Consider the following 23,779-nt stretch of genomic DNA (forward strand, 5'->3'; position numbering starts at 1 on the left):
ATTTTTGAGCCATTAAAATTGACCCTTAAACAGGAAGGAAGTTAGGGGTGCAGACAAAGATCTGTGCATTACTTAGAGTTGGCCTTCTTATCTGTGGTCCTGCGAAATATTTTGAGATTCAAAGCAACCATAGATGATGTAGTACTATAGTATTTACTGCTTAAAAAATAGCATATAAGTGGACCTATGTCATTAAAGCTTGTGTTGTTGAAAGGTTAATTTTACTTACCTTCCAACACATGACATATTCTCACATGTGAACCTTAAATGTACTTATCGATTATAGTGATATAAAGCAAAAACTGTTATATTTCTCTTAGTTTTATGGCTAGTGGCCTTTAGACTTTGAATATGTGTTAACTAGCATGGCTACTTTATAAAGTTTTACTAGTATATGTGGACCATAATTACTTAAAGATTACAGATGAATTGTCTCCCATTCCTATCAATCAACATTCTTAATGGAGCTATATTTGAGCTAGTAGTATAAGATAACAAACTAAAAACTGTTAATTTTTGGTTTTTCTCCTGATTAAATACACACATGCCCCAAGACACACTCAAATGATGAGCAACAAATATACTAAAATAAAAATAATACTTTGGAACATTCCCCAAGTCTGTCAATATAGTTTTATGTCTTTTGTATATCCTTTCATAGATCTAAGTTCTAACACATCCTTTATATTTTCTGCATTCATTTTAAAATAAAAGGTTTGCCGATCAACCTCTGCATGTCTACTGACATCACTTTTAGTGGTTCACGTTTGTTATTCTTCTGATAACGTGCCCCAAATAAATCAATCTCAACTGTTAGAAAGCAAAAAAACATTTTTTTTCTTGTTCAAAAACAGAATGCATCCTATGGAAAATAAGGAAGGCCAAAAGTAGGTTTGAAAGAGTGTGTAACATGTGGCGGTCAAACATCATGTGTGGCGGTCAAACATCATAAGACTTTTGACAAATACACTTTCATTTTGACATCTTAACTGATTCTAGTCTGTGGTAAGGGTCTTTAACCTGGCATCAATGGATAGGACTTAGGAAGGTCAATGGATCTTGGGAATAAGAAGAATATAATTTAAGAATCTTTGTCTTGTAAGCCAGACTTTACTCTCATTTCACATTCAGAGATTTTGAGACTCAGTAATGTGCCCACCTCATAGATAATCGGGAGACACAAGATTGTATATGAGGCCAATCTTACTCTAAAACATATGCTTGCTCTACCATGTCATACCGCTTCCTCCCAAAGCTTCTAAGAAGTCAAAACCTCAAAAGCTATTAAAGAGCAATGGAAATAGACTTAATACTATGCAGCCATCATTGGGAACTAAATATTTATTGTGAGTAAAATGTTCAGTGGTCTAAAATGGACTCAACAACATGCAACATTATCACGCCATGATGATGGCTATAGAATGAATCTTCAGTTCAGTTCAGTTTCAGTTCAGTCACTCAGTTGTGTCCAACTCTTTGCGACCCCAAGAATTGCAGCACACCAGGCCTCCCTGTCCATCACCAACTCCCAGGGTTCATTCAAACTCACATCCATCGAGTCAGTGAGGCCATCCAGCCATCTCATCCTCTGTCGTCCCCTTTTCCTCCTGCCCCCAATCCCTCCCAGCATCAGGGTCTTTTCCAATGAGTCAACTCCTCAGATGAGGTGGCCAAAGTATTGGAGTTTCAGCTTCAACATCGGTCCTTCTAATGAACACCCAGGACTGATCTCCTTTAGGATGGACTGGTTGGATCTCCTTGCAGTTCAAGGGACTCCCAAGAGTCTTCTCCAACACCACAGTTCAAAAGCATCAATTCAGTGCTCAGCTTTCTTCACAGTCCAACTATCACATCCATACATGACCACTGGAAAGACCATAGCCTTGACTAGACAGACTTTTCTTGGCAAAGTAATGTCTCTGCTTTTCAATATGCTATCTAGGTTGGTCATAACTTTCCTTCCAAGGAGTAAGTATCTTTTAATTTCATGGCTGCAATCACCATCACCATCAGTGATTTTGAAGCCTAAAAAATTAAGTCTGACACTGTTTCCCCATCTATTTCCCATGAAGTGATGGGACCAGATGCCATGATCTTCATTTTCTGAATGTTGAGCTTTAAGTAAAATTTTTCACTCTCCTCTTTCACTTTCATCAAGAGGCTTTTCAGTTCCTCTTCACTTTCTGCCATAAAGCTGATGTCATCTGCATATCTGAGGCTACTGATATTTCTCCCTGCAATCTTGATTCCAGTTTGTGCTTCTTCCAGCCCAGTGTTTCTCATGATGTACTCTGCATAGAAGTTAAATAAGCAGGGTGACAATATACAGCCTTGACATACTCCTTTTCCTATTTGGACACAGTCTGTTGTTCCATGTCCAGTTTTAACTGTTGCTTCCTGACCTGCATATAGGTTTCTCAAGAGGTAGGTTAGATGGTCTGGTATTCCCATCTCTTTCAGAATTTTCCACAGTTTATTGTGATCCACACAGTCAAAGGCTTTGGCATGCACACACACACACACACCCACCCACACACCCACCCACACACACACACACATAACTACACACCTAGCATGCAAATTAAGATTGTTAAACTCAGTTCAGTTCAGTTTAGTCACTCAGTTGTGTCCAACTTTTTGTGACCCCATGGACCGTAGCACGCCAGGCTTCCCTGTCCATCACCAACTCCCTGAGCTTGCTCACATTCATGTCCATCAAGTCAGTAATGCCATCCAACCATCTCATCCTCTATCATTCCCTTCTCCTCCCGCCTTCAATATTTCCCAGCACCAGGGTCTTTTCCAATGAGTCAGTTCTTCGCATAAGGTGGCCAAAGAATTTCAGCTTCAGCATCAGTCCTTCCAATGAATATTTAGGACTGATTTCCTTCAGGAATGATTGGTTTGGTCTCTTTGCAGTCCATGGGACTCTCAAGAGTCTTTACCAACACCACAGTTCAAAAGCATCAATTCTTTGGTGCTCGGCTTTCTTTATGATCCTACTCTCACATCCATACATGACTACTGGAAAAATGATAGCTTTGACTAAATGGACCTTTGTCAGCAAAGTAATGTCTCTGATTTTTAATATGGTGTCTAGTTTGGTCATAGATTTTCTTCCAAGGAGCAAGCATCTTTTAATTTCATGGCTGCAGTCAACATCTGCAGTGATTTTGGAGCCAAAGAAAATAAACTCTCTCAATGTTTCCATTGTTTCTCCATCTATTTGCCATGAAGTGATGGGACCAGATGCCATGATCTTCATTTTTTTAATGCTGAGTTTTAAGCCAGCTTTTTCATTCTCCTCTTGCAATTTCAACAACAGGCTCTTCAGTTCCTCTTCTATTTCTGCCTTAAGGGTGGTGTTATCTGCATACATGAGGTTATTGATATTTCTCCCAGAGATCTTGATTCCAGCTTATGCTTCATCCAGCCCACAGTTTCACATGATGTACCCTGCATAGAAGTTAACTAAACAGGGTGACAATACACAGCCTTGACGTACTCCTTCCCCAACTTTGAACCAGTCCATTGTTTCATGTCTGATTCTGTTCTTTCTTGACCTGCATACAGATTTCTCAGTAGGCAGGTCAGGTGGTCTACCCATCTCTTGAAGAATTTTCCACAGTTTATTGTGATCTACATAGTCAAAGGCTTTAGTGAATGATGCAGAAGTAGATATTTTTCTGGAACTCTCTTGCTTTTTTGATGATCCAACAAATGTTGGCAATTTGATCTCTGGTTCCTCTCTTTTCTAAATCCAGCTTGAACACCTGAAAGGTCTCAGTTCAAGTACTATTGAAGCCTGGCTAGGAGAATATTGAGCATTACTTTGCTAATGTGTGAGATGAATACAATTGTGTGGTAGTTTGAACATTCTTTGGCATTGTCTTTCTTTGGGATTGGAAAGAAAAATTACTTTTTCCAGTCCTGTGGCCACTGGCGTGTTTTCCAGATTTGCTGGCATATTGAGTGCAGCACTTTCACAGCATCATCTTTTAGGATTTGAAATAGCTCAACTGGAATTCCATTACCTCCACTAGCTTGGTTCATAGTGATGCTTCCTAAGGCCCACTTGATCCTGGTCATCTGCTTCATGAAGATCTTTTTTGTATAGTTCTTCTGTGTATTCTTGCCACATTTTCTTAATATCTTTTGCTTCTATTAGGTCCATACAATTTCTGTCCTTTATTGTACCCATCTCTGCATGTAATGTTCCCTTGGTATCTCTAATTTTCTTGAAGAGATCTATAGTCTTTCTCATTCTATTGTTTTCCTCTATTTCTTTGCACTGATCACTGAGGAAGGTTTTCTTATCTCTCCATGCTATTCTTAGGAACTCTGCATTCAGATGGGTATATGTTTCCTTTTCTCCCTAGCCTTTTGCTTCTCTTTTTTCTCAGCTATTTGTAAGGCCTTGTCAGACAACTATTTTGTCTTTTTGTATTTCTTTTTCTTGGTGATGGTCTTGATTACTGCCTCCGGTACAATGTCACGAACCTCTGTCCACAGTACTTCAGGCACTCTATCTGATCTAATCCCTTGAATCTGTTTGTTGTTTCCACTCTGTAAATATAAGGGATTTGATTTAGGCCATACCTGAATGGTTGGGCTTCCCTGATGGCTTAGTTAGTAAAGAATTCACCTGCAATGCAGGAGACTCTGATTTGATTTCCTGGGTCAGGAACATCTGCTGGAGAAGGGATAGGCTTCTTCATTCCTACTCCATTATTCTTGGGCGTCCCTTCTGGCTCAGTTGGTAAAGAATTCATCTGCAATGTGGAAGACCTGGGTTCAATCCCTGGGTTGGGAAGATCCCCTGGAAAAGGGAAAGGCAATCCACTGCAGTATTCTGATGGGGTCACAAAGAGTCGGACACAGCTGAGTGACTTTCACTTTCACTTTCACTCCTGAACGGTCTAGTAGTTTTCCCTGCTGCCGCTGCTGCTGCTAAGTCACTTCAGTCGTGTCTGACTCTGTGCGACCCCATAGATGGCAGCCCAACAGGCTCCCCCATCCCTGGGATTCTCCAGGCAAGAACACTGGAGTGGGTTGCCATTTCCTTCTCCAATGCAGGAAAGAGAAAAGTGAAAGTGAAGTCGTTCAGTCGTGTCTGACTCTTAGCGACCCCATGGACTACAGCCTACCAGGCTCCTCCATACATGGGATTTTCCAGGCAAGAGTACTGGAGTGGGGTGCCATTGCCTTCTCCATAGTTTTCCCTACTTTCTTCAATTTAAGTCTGAATTTTGCAATGAGCATTTCATGATCTGAGCCACAGTCAGCTCCTGGTCTTGTTTTTGCTGACTGTATAGAGCTTCTCCATCTTTGGCTACAAAGAATATAATCAATCTGATTTTGGTATTGACCATCTGGTGATGTCCATGTGTAGAGTCATTTCTTGTGTTGTTGGAAGAGGGTGTTTGCTGTGAGCAGTGTGTTCTCTTCAAAACTCTGTTAGCCTTTCCTCTGCTTTATTTTGTACTCCAAGACCAAACTTGCCTATTACTCAAGATATCTCTTGACTTAGGCATCCTAAAAATCCCACTAGGAAGCTAACTGGTTGCATAACATTATCTCACTCTTCATTAAGGTATCAGTGAAAGACATTTTAGTTCCCACCGGGACCATTCTGTTTCTTCATATAAACCAAATGTTCAGTGATTTTTCACCTCAGGTTATTTTTTCCTCATGTAGGAATTAAATGAGTATTACTGGGCCAAGGTATCAGAATACATTGTATAATAAATGAAACGTGCAAATGTAAGGGCATTTTTGGAAGGATCTCAAGGTACAAAGATGTAGGAAATTTATCCACAATATTAACATTATATTGATATGTCATAACTAATTTCACTCATAATCAATTGAAAATGCTCATTTCTTTCAACTTTACACAATTTCAATGCCTAATAAATACTTATTAAACAAATGATGACAGAAATATTGTTTTCTGAATTTTTCATAAAAACTAAATCCAATTAAATTGAAATTATATGAACATACTACTCTTATAGACTGGACAAAAGCAAATAAATTTTACATGGTAACTCAATTATAAATTATTTAGTTTTTTCTACAGATTTTGGAGATATAATTGACATTTAACACTAAGTTTGAGGCACACAGCATAATGATTTGACTTACGTTGGGCAGTAAAAAATTTTCCTTTACCTGTCTAGATTCATCTGGCTGCTCTAAGAATTAAATTGGCATGAGACAAAAGTAGAAAAAAATCAAAGTTTAATAACATGAACAAATGAGAAAGACCCAGGAAATCTGAAAAACCCAAATGGCTGAAACCCTCACCTTAAATACCATCTTTAACTAAAGACAAAAGAGGATGTCATGGATAGTATTTGAGACTTCAAAGGAGAGCAAAGTGGTTCATATGAAGATGGAAAAGGAAATGTTTGGTAAATGGGCCTTGTAGACAATAGGACACAGAACGGTCTTAGCTCTCTAGGCCCTGCTGTGTTTTCCCCGCCACAACTAGCCATATTCTTTGTAGATATCTCTGGTGGTTGCTCTATTGGGGAATAGGCCCTTTATCTAAACTTTCTAGGCAGTTAAGAGCAAGGTCAAAGTGTCTTCCTGAGACTTTGGGCCTAGATTTTTTATTTTTTCCCAGCTTGAAATAATCTACATGCCAAAGAAACATTTTGAGGTGGCAAGTGTTGTTCTCCTACACTTGCATACATCGTGAAATGCTAACCATGATAAGTTTAGTAAACCATCTATCACCTCATATAGATAGAAAATAAAAGAGAAATAATATTTTTCTTGTGATGAGAACTCTTAGGATTTATTCCTAACAACTTTCATAGACAACATAGCAGTCTTAATTATATTAATCATGTTGCACATTACATTCCTGTACTTATTTATCCTCTAACTAGAAGTATGTACCCTTTGACCTCCTTCCTCCAAACCCCACCCCAGCCTGCCCCAAACCTCTGGTAACCACAAATCTTATCTCTTTTTCTATGAGTTTGTCTGTCTTTTGAAATATACTTGGCCTACAACACTGTTTGCCTCTAGTGCACAACATAGATTAGATATTTCTGTACAGTATAAAATGAGCACAAGCCTAGTTACCATCTGTCAGCCTACAAAAATATTATATTACTAATGACTATATTCTCCATACTGTACATTTCATCCCTTTGACTCTTTATATTGCAATTTGAAGTTTGTACCACTTAATCTCCCACACCTATTTCACTCATTCCCTGACCACCTCCCCTCTATCAAATTACTTTTTGACATCTAACTATATCATCGACTCAATGGATATGAATTTAAGCAAGCTCTGGTAGATGGTAAAGGACAGGAAAGGCTGGCATGCTGCAGTCCTTGGGGTCACAAAGAGTTGGACACAACTGAGCGACTTAATAACAACTACTACTACATCATCACCAATCATATTACTCTCCTATGACAATTATTAGGAGTCTTCCAATCATAATCTTATAGTTTTCAAATGAAATACATGGTTTTAAAGGTCTAAAAATCCTAAGGCACATCTAGCTTCAGGTACTTCTCAATTTTTTTTTTCTCAAATATCTCGTTGTTTCTCCATCTTTGTTTTCCTCTGTCTCTTAATGTCAATTTTCCTCATTCTTGGGATAAAGCATAGTCACAAGCATCTTTAGGTTTATATTTCACCAGCTTAGTAACCCCAGTGGAAAAGACTTTCTCATTTTCAATAATTCTAGCTAACATTTCAGATTTAGCTCTTAAATGTACTTTTGTTCACATGCTCATGTTTTGACCAATTACCATAGCCAATTTGAGACGTGGCTGCATCATATGTCCTTTCCTTTAGCCATGGTAGTGAATTGAGCTAAACTTAAACCAACTGGACTAAGACTGTAGAATGAGTTTTTCCACCATGAAAATCAGGATGCTATCAGCACAAGTATGTTACGGGGACACTAAGCAGGCAAAAATAAAATTCACTGCTTGTTCTCAAAATATACCAAAACATCTTAATCAGTATCCTATTTCTTACACTCAAAAAACTCAAAACTCAATTTATAGTTTGTGCCAGTTACTTTTTCTGAGATTAATTTCATGTTTCCACCCCTACCCCAAAATTGTGGCCACAGTTGCCCAAATAAGCCAAGGTCTTTCAAGTCTACTTTTTCTGACAGAGCTTTTCTCTACCAACACATAACTGCCATTTTCCATCTATAGAAACTAATAACTATATTTAAAGATTCAGATTTAAATATAATATCTCTGTGAAACATTTCCCAACTCCCATTAAATAATTGTTGCATAATTCTCTGTACTAACACAATAAAACATATATAAACCTATTCTAAAATATACTGTATTTTGATAGTTTCTAGATGGTGTTTGCCTCACTTGGTGTGAATCACTTGGGAATATAAACCGCTCCAACAATTGACATAGCTCTAGGGCTAGGACAATAACTGACCCAGTTTATGTTGAATGGATTAATTATTAAATAAGTCAAATTAAATAGTCTCAAATTCAGTGGCCAAATCTTGTCTTTACATGAATAATTTGAATGAAAAACTCTCAAACACGTGTCAAGTGGGGCTGGTAGTACTGACGAGTCCAGAAAATCGTTGAGGTCTCCTTCAGGTAGCATTACAAATAAGCGTTAGTTTATTTTCACCAATAAATACAGCCATCCGGGTTGCACTAAGACACATGGAACAAAATCAGCAAGGTTGGTACTCATTACCATAGGTAAAATAAATATTACGGATCCATTTTTTAAAGTTCCTGTGATAGTCTGACTTGTTTCGTTTGCAAGAGACACAAGGACAAAAACGAAACCGAATGCTTTTGTGGAGAAGAAATTCCCTGGATGAGCAGAAAAGCCTGCCCAAGTTTTGGTGTTTTCTGTTTGTTTGAAACAGGATTGAGGGGTCGTATAATCAAGACGAAGCCATTAAGAGTTAAAAGGGAGAGGACACACTGAAGAGATTCAACTAAGACCCTGCGGAATTATCAAAAATTGTGAACTACTTTCTTAGTGAGAGTCTACGATCTGAGGAATTCACGAGGAGAAAAGGCAGCGGTCCCTCGGTCCCTAAAAATGAGAAATGCTACATTTAATGAGGCTGACTTTGGCATGGCATTTCGAAGCAGGTTGTTGTATTAAATGTAGCAAATGAAAAAGCTTTCTGAAAGCCTGAGAATAGTCTGTGGGGGGGCGGGGGAGGGGTGGAGGTGGTGGTGGTGGGGCGGATGGTGAAGGATGGTGCTTGGTACATTATAAACCCTCAGAAATATTGGCTGCTTTTGAATGAAATGAAATCCAACCTGAATCCAGTCCCTACTCAGTTACGTAAGGAAGACAGTGGATGCCTAGGCAACGCCTAAGCAAGTTATGAGGTAGAGGCAGATCTCAATTATTACTTCACCATAGGCTGCAGAGCTGAGGTGCAATAGCAGAGTAGCGGAGCAGCAGGGAACCTAGGCAGACGGTTGTCCGACTGAGCGCGTTCCAGTCACTCCCGGGCGGAAGCAGAAGCTGAAGACTACCTGACAGTGGCTTTTGCGTTTCAGCAGTATGTCATGAAATTCAGATAATTTTTCAGTTGTTCATCGAGATGGAAAGCTCAGATTCCGACGATGAAGAAGACAGAGTTTCGGTCCGACACAGAGGTCAGAAGGACCTACTGGCTCAAGAAGATGATTACTTCGGATTCGCAAGTGATCTGACTGCAGAAGATTACATACTTATGGACAACAATTTGTTCGGCCCCCTAGGTGAAAGTACCGAAGAAGAGTTGTGGAGGAGGCTTCAATTAATGAAAGAAAACCTACCACAAAACTCAGATGAAAATACAGGTATATTTCTCTTTGGGGGGAATAGGATGGGATGAGAAAGCAACTTCATAGTATTAAATAATCACTTCATAATAGTAAATAGTAAATTATACAGAAGTGGCATACATTATTTGGTAAGGAACTTCTCATAAAAAAGAACTGACATTTACTTGGTTTGCAGTGAGAATGCCTGGGTAGGTTTTTTTCCCTGATTCACATTTGGATTGTTTTAATTGGGAAACTGTGAAGTAGACCATTGGTTTTTGTTTGTTGGTTGGTTTTGTACCTCAACGGAAAGTTCCTCCTATGTCCCGAATTATTTTCTCTATCTATGAAAGTGAAAGTCACTCAGTCGTGTCAGACTCTTTGCAACCCCACGGACTATACAGTCCACAGAAATATCCAAGTCAGAATACTGGAATGGAGGGGATCTTCCCAACCCAGGGATGGAACCCAGGTCTCCCACTTTGCAGGTGGATTCTTTACCAACTGAACCACAAGGGAAGCCCAAGAATACTGAAGTGGGTAGCCTATCCCTTCTCCAGCAGATCTCCCCGATTCAGGAATCCAACTGGGGTCCCCTGCATTGCAAGCAGATCCTTTACCAACTGAGTTATGAGGGAGGCCCTCTCTATCTATATAGACATGTAAAAAAATAGCAAAAAGAAATATTTTATATTTTAATCAAGTAGTTCTCAACTAGGGACAGTTTTGCTCTCCCCCACCCCAAAAAACATTTGACAATAGCTGGAGATATTTTTGGTTGTCACAGAGGGAGGCATGGGTGTTACTAGCATCTAGTGGGCAGAGGCCAGGGATGCTGCCAAATACGACACAATGCACATGGTAGCTCCCCAAAATCAGAATTGCCCAGTGCCAAAATGTAAATAGTTCTAAGGCTGAGAAACCCTGTTGGAACCTCAGATCTGGTGCCTTCTCTCCCAGTGTAAAATAGAGGATTTTACTATTGAATGAAGAGGATACTATAATACTTTGGTTCTTGAATATGGTCTTATATGTGCCATGCTAGGTTCAGTCTATTCATTTGATCTTTCAGCTTAATGCCAATTAAAAACCTTGGTAATAATAAGTATTCAAAATTCAAATACTTTTAATCCTATAAACTTTGTTTATATTTGGGCAATAATCTTATATTTTAAAACAACTTATACATTATCAAAAGCATATAACAGCCTAGGGGCAGTAATATTGGAGACTAAGGAGAATTAGACAATAATATCAACTGAATTAAAATACTAGCACTGTACCTTAACTGGTGTTTACCTGGTTTAACTGCTTTGGTGTTTTGACAGTGGACTGAAAAAAAATGTTGTCTCTTGACATTCCTCCCACAGTGGTATAGAGGGCTGTGTATATGACGAAATATTGAAAAACAGACTTCCTTCAGATACCCTTTGTAAAAACCTCTCTAAATTTATCTAGGATTAGTGTACTCTTTTTCAGATGGAATTGAAACTTCCCTGCCTTTACTTATAAATCTAGATAATAAAGCTTTTAAAGTATTAACTTTAAAGTTAAAGATAATTAACTTTTTTAAAATTTTATTTTATTTTTAAACTTTACATAATTGTATTAGTTTTGCCAAATATCAAAATGAATCCGCAGTATAACTTATAAAGTAAATGTGAAATCAGTTGAAAACATCTGAGTATTTAAGTTCTCATTTTTGTTTACTTTTTAAACAGTTTCAGAGTGCTATTTTATGATAGTTCCAATTTTGGTAGTTCTTTTATGGCCCTTCCTCCCATTTTTTAAATTAACAGATAGAGGAGATGCTTCAGATAATGAATCCAGTAAGAACTCTCTTCTAGACTGGCTTACCACTTTCGGACAAACTGAAAATGTGACAAGTGAACAAAAAGAAAATCAGTCTTGGAGAGAAGAGAGTGAAATTAGTGCTAACAGTGATGAGCTCAGATTTGGCTTAGAGAGTAATCTTGAGTATGATGATGAAAACTCAAATCCAGAAAATGAATATGTAGCATCTGCAGAACTTCCCAGAAGAGAAGATACGGAAGACAGCCAAAGGCAAGTGGAAAATCCACAATTTGAGTCACTATTCACAACAGCATCTGCATCAGAACACGATACAATGGAAACATTAATGGAAGTCCCACCGACTAGAAGTCAGAGAAGACTAAGAAGTTGGAGCCCAGTCTCTCGGAGAACCAGACCAAGGACTGACAACTGGTCACCTCCACATACACTGTGGGAATTTTTTCAAAGAATTAATGAAGATACACCATCTCAGACTTTTAACCAACCTCTCATAAGTGAGAATGATAACTTTTCTAGAACTGGGCATGAAGAAACATTGAGACAGCAAATGCCTGGACATGAGTTGCAAAATAGGGGTCTTATTGAAACTTCTGAAACTAGTAATGCTGTTCATGGAGAATGTTATTCAGACACAACATGCAGTAGTGAATCTTGGGAAGTGAGGGAAACAAATCCAACCACACCTTTCAATCTTGAAGTAGAACAAGTTCATTGTCGAGCATGTTCTCAGAGAGACAGCAGAATTAGTAGAACTCAGTTAACATCTGACTCACCAAACAACACTACCATTTCAGAAAGTGAGCAAGAAGAACTGAAGCCTATGTCTTCAGATTCTGACGAGGCTGATGAGACTGCTTATGTCAATACCATCAGAAATCCCGTTCATAGAATTTTAAATACTAGCTTAAGTGATACAATGTCTGTTCCAACTCAGACTATTTTATGTCAGACAATGACAGGATTTAGTAACTCAAGTAATCTTATGGACAGTGACAGTAATTTAGAGCATAATGTCTCACCTCTAAGTGAAAACATGGAAAGGGCAGAGTCATCAAATGAAAGACATGGACCTAGTGGTAGTGATAGTGTACCTGGTTCTGCTCCAAATGCTAGCTATAATTTTGATTCAAATTTAATACTGGTATCACTTTCAAGCCCCTATTATGTTTCTACTTCCATATTTAGTCCTGAGTATAATTTTGGCTTAAGTGATGAAGATTCAGAAATTGGCACACTGATGTTGATGCTTGAAAACAGTGAAGAAAGAAGGTCATCAGTAGGCTTATCAGAGACCAGCCAAGAAGTTGGACGAATGTCCCCAATAACAGTTGACGATAGTGACTCTAGGTCTTCCCTTAATCTGGACCAATTTTTCTTATTAGAAGCAGACCCACACCAAACTAGAGGCCTTACAAAACTGCAGATTAACAGCTTGCCTTTAAGATTTTTTGAAGAGAAAGATGCAGCTAAAACCTGTCCTATTTGCATTACAGAATACACCACAGGCAATATGCTACGCATCCTACCATGCTCCCATGAATACCATTATCAGTGCATTGATCAATGGCTGGAAGAACATCCAAACTGCCCTATTTGTCGTGCGCCAGTAGTGGATTACTTTGAGGCATATAATTTTATGTGAGATCTGAATTCTCAGATATATAAAGTGTTACAGTGATGGACAACTGTCAGCTGTGTCATGTCCACTTTTAGAGTTATTTATGTTTAACAATCTGAATCTACATGTAACAATCTGAACTGAATTACTTGTTCCTGAAGGGCTTTCCCCAATTTCTGTTTCATAATAAAAGGAAATATCAAAAAGTCAAACAGTGTTATCCTATCTGACAATAAAAATGAGTTTCACACCATAGTAGTGCACTGAATTTCAATAGAAACTTAGTATGTGCACTGGGTTGGGATATTCCTGGTGCCATAAGAGAAATGTTCTAATATGATATAATCAATCTCGATAGATCCTAGTAGTATCTTCTAGTCATGTAAATCCCAGATATCCCTTAGCCCTGTTCAATCCTGGTTGTGCATGCAAAGAAACAGGAACCCAACTAAATAATTAAGCAATTTAAGACTGTATTAGAGTCATTCACATACAAAAGTCATGTTATATTCATAGAATGCCATAAAAAGCTTTGAAACCCTTCTCTTCCAGTTTATCCCTTTTATCCAGTTTATCTCTTCCATTTATCCCTTCTCCAGCAGTTTGTCCCACCCTCCCCAATACTACCTTAAAGTTTATCCTATTCCCCACTACCAATGTATTAGTCAGAGTCCTAGCCAAAAGCTGATGGCACACTTTAAAAGAGTGATGGAATATCATTTAATGAGGAGACTAAAATGTGTAAATAATGAAGAGAAAGCAAGAGATGATGAAGTACCCATAGGCCAGCAACTGAGAAGCCAGTATTAGAACCACTAGGTTTGAAGGGGCATAGAGGAGAAGGCAATGGCACCCCACTCCAGTACTCTTGCCTGGAGAATCCCATGGACGGAGGAGCCTGGTGGGCTGCAGTCCATGGGGTCACAAAGAGTTGGACACGACTGAGCAACTTCACTTTCATTTTTCACTTTCATGCATTGGAGAGGGAAATGGCAACACACTCCAGTGTTCTTGCCTGGAGAATCCCAGGTGTTGGGGTCCAGCCCCAGCAGGATCTAGGGGAATTCTCAGGATGGATGGCATCGGTGAGAGAGATGACACGGGTCTTATAATGGACTGGGACCTGGTGGTCTGGGGTCAAAAATAAAAATAAAAAATAAAGATAAAGAATAAGGAAGAGAGAAAGAGGCTGATATTTTTTGGTTTACACAGAAAGCCAATAAAGCCCCTGGCACGGGACCTGTTCTGTTCACAGAGGCCTCAGGTGCCCTCTCGGTGGGGTGAAGATGCAGAGCGCCTTCCGGATCGGGTCTTAGAAGCCCAGGCCAAAAAGTGAACTCAGAGGGCCTCTGTGCTCTAGGGACTCAGCCTGAAAAAAGGGAGAAAGAGAGGGAGAAAGAAAGACATGGAGACCAAAGCTCTGGTAAAGTGGGATCCGCAGCTTTATTTTTAAAAGAAACTTTTATACTCTGAGTTACACATTTTTCAAAGTGAAAGATATAGAGTCAGCTCAACATTTCATCAATTTTACCTTTATCGAAACCAGGACATTTTTTGTATACCTTTTTCATAAACAAAGGTCTTATGTTATGTCTGGCCCTGTGGTCTGTTAACATTTCATGACTCTTTTTTGATAAAGGTTGATCAGCTAGAAAACTTGTTTTTTCTTAAAGTGTTTTTTTTTTTTTTTTTTCCCCCAGCCTCAGAGAGTACTAAAGTTACATTCTCACAGAGCAAAGGTGTAGTGGGTCACAACAAAGAAAGAACTTATTAGCTCAAAGGTCTGATGTGGTTAATACCAAGGCTACTACTTGTTTTTTTTTTTTACATCTTAACTACATTAACTAATGTACTCTCAGGTGCACAATGGATAAGGGATATGGGAACTTGGCAACAAGCATTGGCCCAATAATGAAGCCCTTTACCAGTACTATTTTAATAATTTTTTATCTCTCAAAGGGCTCTATGTTCATTAGGACTTTTAGAATGTTTAGGCTTCCCATGCCTTTCATGGTTGGGGAGTTGTGAGCAATTATATGCATTAGTTGCAAGGGTATGGATAAACCTGTCAAGCAAGCTAGAATGCCAACAGAGGGGTTAGAATAGAAATATTCCTTTCATGCCCAGGAAACTTATCAACTTAGAGCCCTAAGTTGATTTTCTCCAGAGAAAGGTGGTCAGGGATAGCCCCCTGTTAATGTCAGAAGAGTTGGTGAAAGGCATAATATATAAACAGTAGACAGACAGACTTTGGTTTCAGGGTAGATGCTCGAGCAGGTCCAGGGAGTCCCTTGAGTCCTGATCCACCTTGCCTGTCAGGTCTCTTCCACATGACCTTATCATGGGTGGGATCTCCTGTGTTGGCTCCTGGTACCCAGGGATGGGGGAGCCTGGTGGACTGCTGTCTATGGGGTCGCATAGAGTCGGACATGACTGAAGCGACTTAGCAGCAGCAGAGAGATAGTAGTTCCTGCAATCCCAAATGTCTTTTTTTTTTTTTTTCCCCAAATGTCTTAAGAGTTGTAGTAGAAGTCCACCCAGCAAGAGCTATAAACTGAGAAAATGGCAGCCACTGCCAAAGTTTTGGAGAGGGTGCATCATAGAACTGAATACCCTTACCTTCTTTCCTCCTGACTTCTAATCTTTTTGTCAGTAGTTCACATTAGCCAAATCTAACCTGAAGGATTGATGCTGAAGCTGAAGCTGAAGCTCCAATACTTTGGCTATCTGATGGGAAGAACTGACTATTGGAAAAGACCCTATTGGCCAGTACAAAAAATTTTCCTTAACATTTTCCATCCTGGTGAGAGTATATAATATTACAACCCATAGCAACAATCATCACTTTGTACAATGTGCAACCTGTTCAAATGCAGGTAGTGTTACTTATAAAGCTGCTCTAAAAATTTAAAGTCAGAAACATCACTGACCTTTATTTTCTATGTGACTTGCTGGTGGCCACAGTATTTGCACATAACTACAAAATATAAATGGGGAGTGGTGGTGAAGTTTTTAAATTCACCTTTCAGCTAGCATATTTTTCACACAGAAGATATCTACATGGCCATACATGAAGATTTAGGTCAAACCTCTGAAACTGACATTAATACTGAAATTTGTTTGAATATTCTGATTTTTATTAAGCATTTCTGATACCAGGTATACTTCTTCTACTGTGAGTAGAATAATTATAACAGTACTTGGTTTTCATACTATCCTAACAGGTTCCAGTCTTCCAAAGGATGGTAATTGCTTAATTAATGCTTCAGTACATTCACATACACCTTCTGTGGGTGACAGAATTGTAAGATGATGCCTAATGATCCTCGTAGTAGCCCCTCTCCTTGAGTATGAGACCTGTAAATGTGATGGAATATCGTTCCCATTATTAGATTATGATAAACAGCACAGTTGATTGGGAAATTATCCAGAGTGAGCATGTCCCAATCAGGTGAGCACTTAAAAGGCATAGAGAGGACTTCTAATCCATATAAGATGGTTTATGCTCCTCTTGCCCTGCTCCCCATTTATAAGCCCAACTATATATCCTGGAAACAATATAAGACAACCAAATATGAGCTCTGAAAGGTCTAAAGAAGAAGGTGAATTGGCTAGGGACCCTTAGAATGACTGAGCAATTTCATGTCAGGGCACCTTATGACCTCTGCCAAGAAGAAATGTGACCTCAACCCAGCATTCCCTCTAAACTTAGTAACAGGAAGTGACTTAAATGGGCTCTTCCTCCATCACATCAAATAGGAATCCCACAAATACCAAATGAGCACTGCAGAACCTAAAAGAGGGAACAACTAAAATCCCTGCTGACAATAAATACCCAGATAAAGTGATTTTCTCCCCACTTGGCCTGAGATTCCCCTTCACCACCCATACACACCTGTGGCTCCTTAGCCAGAAAAAGTGATCCCACCAGTAAAAGCTCACACTTGGAAAATGCTCTCCTACTCAGAAGGGCCTGAGACTCCTCTCCCCTATCCAGAGACATTAGGCAACTTGCTGGTACCTCCACAGAAAGTTTTCAACCTGGTAAGTACCCTTCATTCTCTACAGTCAAGGGAGAACCTGTCACAAGTGCCTGGCACAGGAAGTACTCTTCATCAAGTGGTCCAGAGATTCCCTTCCCCCACCAGTAGCACCAAGTGGCCTATCCTGGGGAAGCTGCTTCCGAACCCATAAGCAGCATGAGGAGGGACCAGAAGTAGCTCCACCTGCACAACACAAAAGGTACCATAAAGGTTCTGAAAATTAGACTGTCATGGAACCCAGGTCCACAAAAGTTGAGAAACTATGTGCCAAACCTATAAAAATGAAAGGCCTGCTAAAATGAAAACAAAACAAAAAAACTTTAAATAGGGACCAAAGTATCCTAACATAATAGCCAAAATGTCCAAAAAACAATAAAATATCACTACTCATACCATAACAACTTGATACATAACAACTTGAATAAGAAATGACAAATGATGCCAAATCAGGATGAGTTAGATGTTAGACTTATCTTACAAGTATTTAAATGCTGATTTCAGACCTTTAAGACCTTGACCAGAGAACCAAGCGACTCCATGGCAGTATCCCAACCTACAGAACTGTGAGCTATTAAAGGGGTGTTGTTTTAAGCCACTACATTTGTACTAATTTCTTATGCAGCAAAAGAAAACTAGGACAATGTCTTATCTAGGATCCATCCTGTACCCAGAAAATGATTATAATGAGTCCGAGACGGTCACAGAGTTGGACATGACTTAGCAACTGAACAACAACAAGACAAGTAAATGCCTTAATGTCTTAGTTCTAGGCCTATTATGACATTATAATCTACCATTTTTCCTGAGAATGGAATCCCTAATTCCTGCTACTGAAGCTCTTAGAAGACAATATGCTTCCTGTTCAAACAACCACCAATACCTCATAGCTCTAACTTGACTTCATATTACCCTCTCTCATTCTACCAGCGTATGCTGCTTTTATCATACACCTAACTTAACATTCTGACTTTCAAACTACATAGCTATTTAATTTGTCTCAACACAGTTGCTGAGTAGTATTATTAACATAATAATAATTATTATTATTATATATTGATCTCCAAATCATAGTCCTTTCTACCTGCCCTGACAAATCAGAAATTATGGTTTATACAAGAATCATCTGAGCTCCACCTGATCTGTTTTTTCCATTACAGTGTATCAGTTTAAATACACAGCATCAATTACTGTGATTGTGAACATTAATATTTCTATCTTAAGAATTTTCTCTGTATTTTCTTTCTAGGTTTTAAAATATTTATTTATTTTGGCCTAATTCCAAAAACAAACTAACAATCTTATCTGAATAACAAATTCTTTTTGAAAGTAGTTATAGCCTATGGATAGGTTTTTGATAGCAATATAAAGTATCAGTTCAGTTCAGTTCAGTTTTGCTCAGTCACGTGCAACACTTTGCGATCCCATGAACCGCAAAACTCCAGGCCTCCCTGTCCATCACCAACTCCCGGGGTCCACCCAAACCCATGTCCATTGAGTCAGTGATGCCATCCAACCATCCCATCCTCTGTCGTCCCCTTCTCCTCCTGCCCTCAATCTTTCCCAGCATCAGGGTCTTTTCCAATGAGTCAGTTCTTTGCATCAGGTAGCCAAAGGATTTTAGCTTCAGCTTCAGCATCAGTCCTTCCAATGAATATTCAGGACTGATTTCCTTCAGGATGGGCTGCAAGGAGATCCAACCAGTCAGGACAGGAATCTAAGTCCCCCCAAACTAGTTCAGCATCCTCTCCTTTCTGACATAAATCAGACCCAATTTTCATGAAGAATATATGTCTTGTTCTGACGAAACTAATTTATGTAAACGCAGAGTTCTTTAAATCACTGGTTCCCAACCTCCAGGCCTCAGACTAGTACCTCCTCTTAGGTTAGCAGTGGCATTAGACTAAAAATAAAGTGCACAATAAATGTAATGCACTTGAATCATCCCAAAACCATCCCCCTGACCCCGGGTCTGTGGAAAAAACTGTCTTCCATGAAATCGGTCCCTGATACCAAAATGGTTGGGGACTGCTGCTTTAAATGGATAAAAGTCCATACAATTTTTAACATTTCTGACATGTACACTCATATTTTTATTAATTGGGACAAACTATCAAGGCTATGGTCTTTCCAGTAGTCATGTATGGATGTGAGAGTTGGACTCTAAAGAAAATTGAATGCCAAAGAATTGATGTTTTTGAACTGTGGTGCTGGAGAAGACTCTTGAGAGTCCCTTGGACTGCAGGGAGATCCAACCAATACATCCTAAAGGAGATCAGTCCTGAATGTTCATTGGAAGGACTGATGTTGAAGCTGAAACTCCAATACTTTGGCCACCTGATGCAAAGAATTGACTCATTTGAAAAGACCCTGATGCTGGGATAGATTGAGGGCAAGAGGAGAAGTGGACAACAGAGGATGAGATGGTTGGATGGCATCACCGACTCAATGGACATGAGTTTGGGTAAACTCTGGGAGTTGGTGATGGACAGGGAGGCCTGGTATGCTGCAGTCCATGTGGTCGCAAAGAGCTGAACACGACTGAGTGACTGAACTGAACTGAACTGATGCATCAATTTGGGCTCCCCTGGTGGCTCAGATGGTAAAGAATCAGCCTGCAATGTGGGAGACCTGGGTTCGATCCCTGGGTTGGGAAGATCCCCTGGAGGAGGGCATGGCAACCCACTCCAGTATTCTTGCCTGGAGAGTCCCCATGGACAGAGGGGCCTGGTAGGCTACAGTTCATACGATCGCAAAGAGTCAGACAGGAGTGAGAGACTAAGCACAGCACATCCATCAATTCACCTTTACCTGGGAATAGTTTCTCTTAAGGAAACAGGTAATTAAGAACTAAAATCCTTTCTATTGAGAAAGTGATAAAGGAGCGTAAACAACTAAAAAAATGTATATTATGTGTCCCTCAGTGGACCATGACATAATTCTGTCAAACTTTGAAACAACTCAAAGAAAGTCAATGAATACATGGAGGACTAGACTGTAAGTTATTTACTGCAAAATGATTAGCAAAACTAACACATGGAGTATTTTGGAAAATGGCAAGTGGACCTAGTAAACTCATAAATCTGGCTAAGGAGATATCTAGAAAGAGTAAAAAAAAAATTGATTGACTTCTTTAAATGCCTCTGATACTATAAGAAAGAGATAAACTAAAGAAGGAATTATTCAGTTTTAGAAAAGACTGTACATAAAACATAGAATGCCCAGGATAGACTTCCAAGCTAAGAAAAGAATCAAAGTTCAACAATGACCTCAGAGCAAAAAATAAAACCTGGAAAAATAAAATGTAGTCTCAGGGTAAAGAAGTAAAGTAAAGGAGCTATACAATCCTTGTTTAAGATCTTAGAATGATTTTAGAGCATTCCTCTCCAAATCTGTTTGCTAGGCCACCTACATTAGCCTCAGACAGGGGTGGCCCAAGGTAGATAAGGTCTTATCTTAGAAAGAAATGCGAATGTAGATTTTGTTTAACAGAGTGAACACCCAATAAGAATCTCAGGCAAGCCCAATAGAGAATGGGGGGTGGGAGGTTGAAAGGGAGAGGGAAATTTTGTGCTTGTTAGAAGCACCATGAGATAAGACTAAAAGGGACAGATGCAGTTCAGAATGAAAAGAATACTTGGTACCCTCAACATTGTGCACACACTAAGAAAGCTACTTAGCTACAAACACAGACCATTTAAGGAAGACAGGATGACTCAGACGGACACACTGAAGCAACTTAGCATGCATGCATATATTGGAGAAGGAAATGGCAACCCACTCCAGTATTCTTGCCTGGAGAATCCCAGGGACAGAGGAGCCTGGTGGGCTGCTGTCTATGGGGTCGCACAGAGTGGGACACGACTGAATCGACTTAGCAGCAGGATGACTCAGAAGGCTGAACTAAGATATTAAAGGACTAACTGGTGACCCAGGAATGGTCCTGGGCCCTAAACCAAGAAACTGGAATCAAAAGCCCATTAGAATTTTAGAATTACTGTGAACCATTCCTCCTTTTGAATAGAAATGTCAACTAAGGCCATCCTATGTCCATCTTAGGGCTTCCCTGGTGGCTCAGATGGTAAAGAATCCTTCTGCCAGTGCAGGACACTGGGGTTTGATCCCTGGGTTGGGAAGATTCCCTGGAGAAAGAAATGGCAATCCACTCTAGTATTCTTGCCTGGAGAATACCATGGACAAAGGAGCCTGGCAGGCTACAGTACATGGGATTGCAAAGAGTCAGACATGACTGAGCAACTAAGAGTTTCAGTTTCAAGCCCATCTCAGTATTATATGTTAGATGTGAAAACGGTGGATAACCTGTCATTTTATCCCACAGGTCTTCTGTTTAAGAGGAATAAAACTTGAGGAAATACACCTGAAGTGTTTTCTATATCCAGACCTAATTAAAATGGCAAAGTCTGAGATGGTCACATGTTATCATAAGAAAATAAGAGCTTAATGGTCTTTAAAGGGGGTGGATGTACGTTTTAATGTGAGAATGTTGATGTTATCTGTCCAGGGAATTGACTATGGTAGATTAAAAATGACCACAAATCCTCACACTTTTTCATTGAGAGATTCTTTTTTCCTTCCTTTGAACCTAGTCTGGCCCATGGTTGCTTTGACAATGGAATCTCATAGAAGAGATGCAGAACTGATACTACATATTGGCCTGGTACTAGACTTTAAGATGGAGAAGGCAATGGCAGCCCACTCCAGTACTCTTGCCTGGAAAATCCCATGGGTGGAGGAGCCTGGTAGGCTGCAGTCCATGGGGTTGCTAGGAGTCAGACACGACTGAGTGACTTCACTGTCACTTTTCACTTTCATGCATTGGAGAAGGAAATGGCAACCCACTCCAGTGTTCTTGCCTGGAGAATCCCAGGGACGGGGGAGCCTGGTGGGCTGCCGTCTATGAGGTCACACAGAGTCGGACACAACTGAAGCGACTTAGCAGCAGCAGACTTTAAGAGGACTGGTGCTTCTGCTATGGTCTCTTATAAACCTGACCATTAAGAAATCTAACCAGAGTAGAAATCTGCCAGACTACACGGAGAGGCTCTGATAAAGGGGCTGGGGGGATGGGGGATGGGAACCAGCCAACACGCAGTAGTTCCAAGAGAGCCACCCCAGTCACCCTAGCTAATTCAGCGGATAAAATGAAGAAATGAGTCCTACAGTCTACTGCCTGGATTTCAGTGTCTTAGAATTCTGAGATAAAATAATGATAAAATTCTAGCCACTAAATTTTGATGTAGGTTGCTATGCAGTAGTGGATAACCAGAGCACATACATAGCAATTAATAACATGCAGAAGATGCAGTGACTTTTGTTGGGGCCCAGGGCCCCATATGCCTCAATAGCATATTGATTATTTTAAATTACATTTACTTAAGAAACGGCCAATACAAAAGGGACACTTAAGACCTTTCTCTTTCTCTCTCTGAAAGCGGGAGATGAATCTCTTCCTGCATCTAGAGGCTGAAGGACATCCTTATCACCAGAGAGAGGGAGTTCGGCTGAGAAGCCTGTATACAATTGACTACCCCAAGCCCACACTGTTTAAATTCCTCACTAATTAAGCACCCAAAGCCTAAATTCTTTGCCCTGTCAATTCCTCATAAATTTACTGTTTACCTAAAGAGTATAAAAGTTGCCTGCTTTGTCTACTTCTTAGGTGCCATTTCTGTGAGACTTCTGTGCACAAGAACTAAAGTGTTTCTTTTTCTCCTGTTAATCTGCCTTATGCCAATTTTCTTATCAATCCAGCCAATAGAACTCAAGAGGGATAGAGGGGAAATTTTCCCTCTCCTTGACACTTGTAAAGAGTACATAATGCTCACTGAAGGTGAGAAATAATTAATAAAATACTATTTTCTACCCCATTACTGTCAAGCTCATTTATTAGAGCCTAATAGACATGATTCATGAGAAAAGATGCCTTGCCAACAATCTGATGAAATATAATTATTAATTCTAAAAGCATTTTTAATGCAAGTCATATCAAATGAATTTACTCCATCAAAAAGTATATCTAGTTAATTAATAACAAAACAGTAACTTTTAGTAATCTGAGTTATATTCAATTATGTAATTTGGAATGACAGATCATAACTTTGACTTTTATTTTTGTATTTCTTTTTTTAAAATTTTATTTAACTTTACAATATTGTATTGGTTTTGCCGTATATCAAAATGAATCTGCCACAGGTATACATGTGTTCCCCATTTTATTTTTTATTTTTTTCAAGCAGAATAAGAGCTCTCATACTGAATTTCTGATTAGAACTCATACCCTGCAGGTGGCTCTCATGGTCTCCTGCCTGTTGGTGTTATTGAATCAACCCATCTGTTCATGATCTGTTTTGAAACTTTGTTTCTGTCTTCAAAGTAAACAAATCGTTTTAGCATACATGAATCAGCACTGCCATGTACTTGGTCACATAATTACACCTATATGCATATACTTTTGCCCATAATTAAAACTGCGTGTTTAGACATATAC

The 23,779-nt window shown here is 39.4% G+C and overlaps 1 protein-coding gene across 9 annotated transcripts in view; it reads right to left on the reverse strand.

Moving 5' to 3' along the window:
• DMD (dystrophin) overlaps positions 1 to 23,779 on the reverse strand; it is a 2,656,945-nt gene that overhangs the window by 1,153,908 nt on the left and 1,479,258 nt on the right. The window lies entirely within an intron of this gene.

Source organism: Bos indicus x Bos taurus, chromosome X (assembly GCF_003369695.1).
Source record: "Bos indicus x Bos taurus breed Angus x Brahman F1 hybrid chromosome X, Bos_hybrid_MaternalHap_v2.0, whole genome shotgun sequence".
In the NCBI taxonomy this organism is placed as follows: Eukaryota; Metazoa; Chordata; class Mammalia; order Artiodactyla; family Bovidae; genus Bos; species Bos indicus x Bos taurus.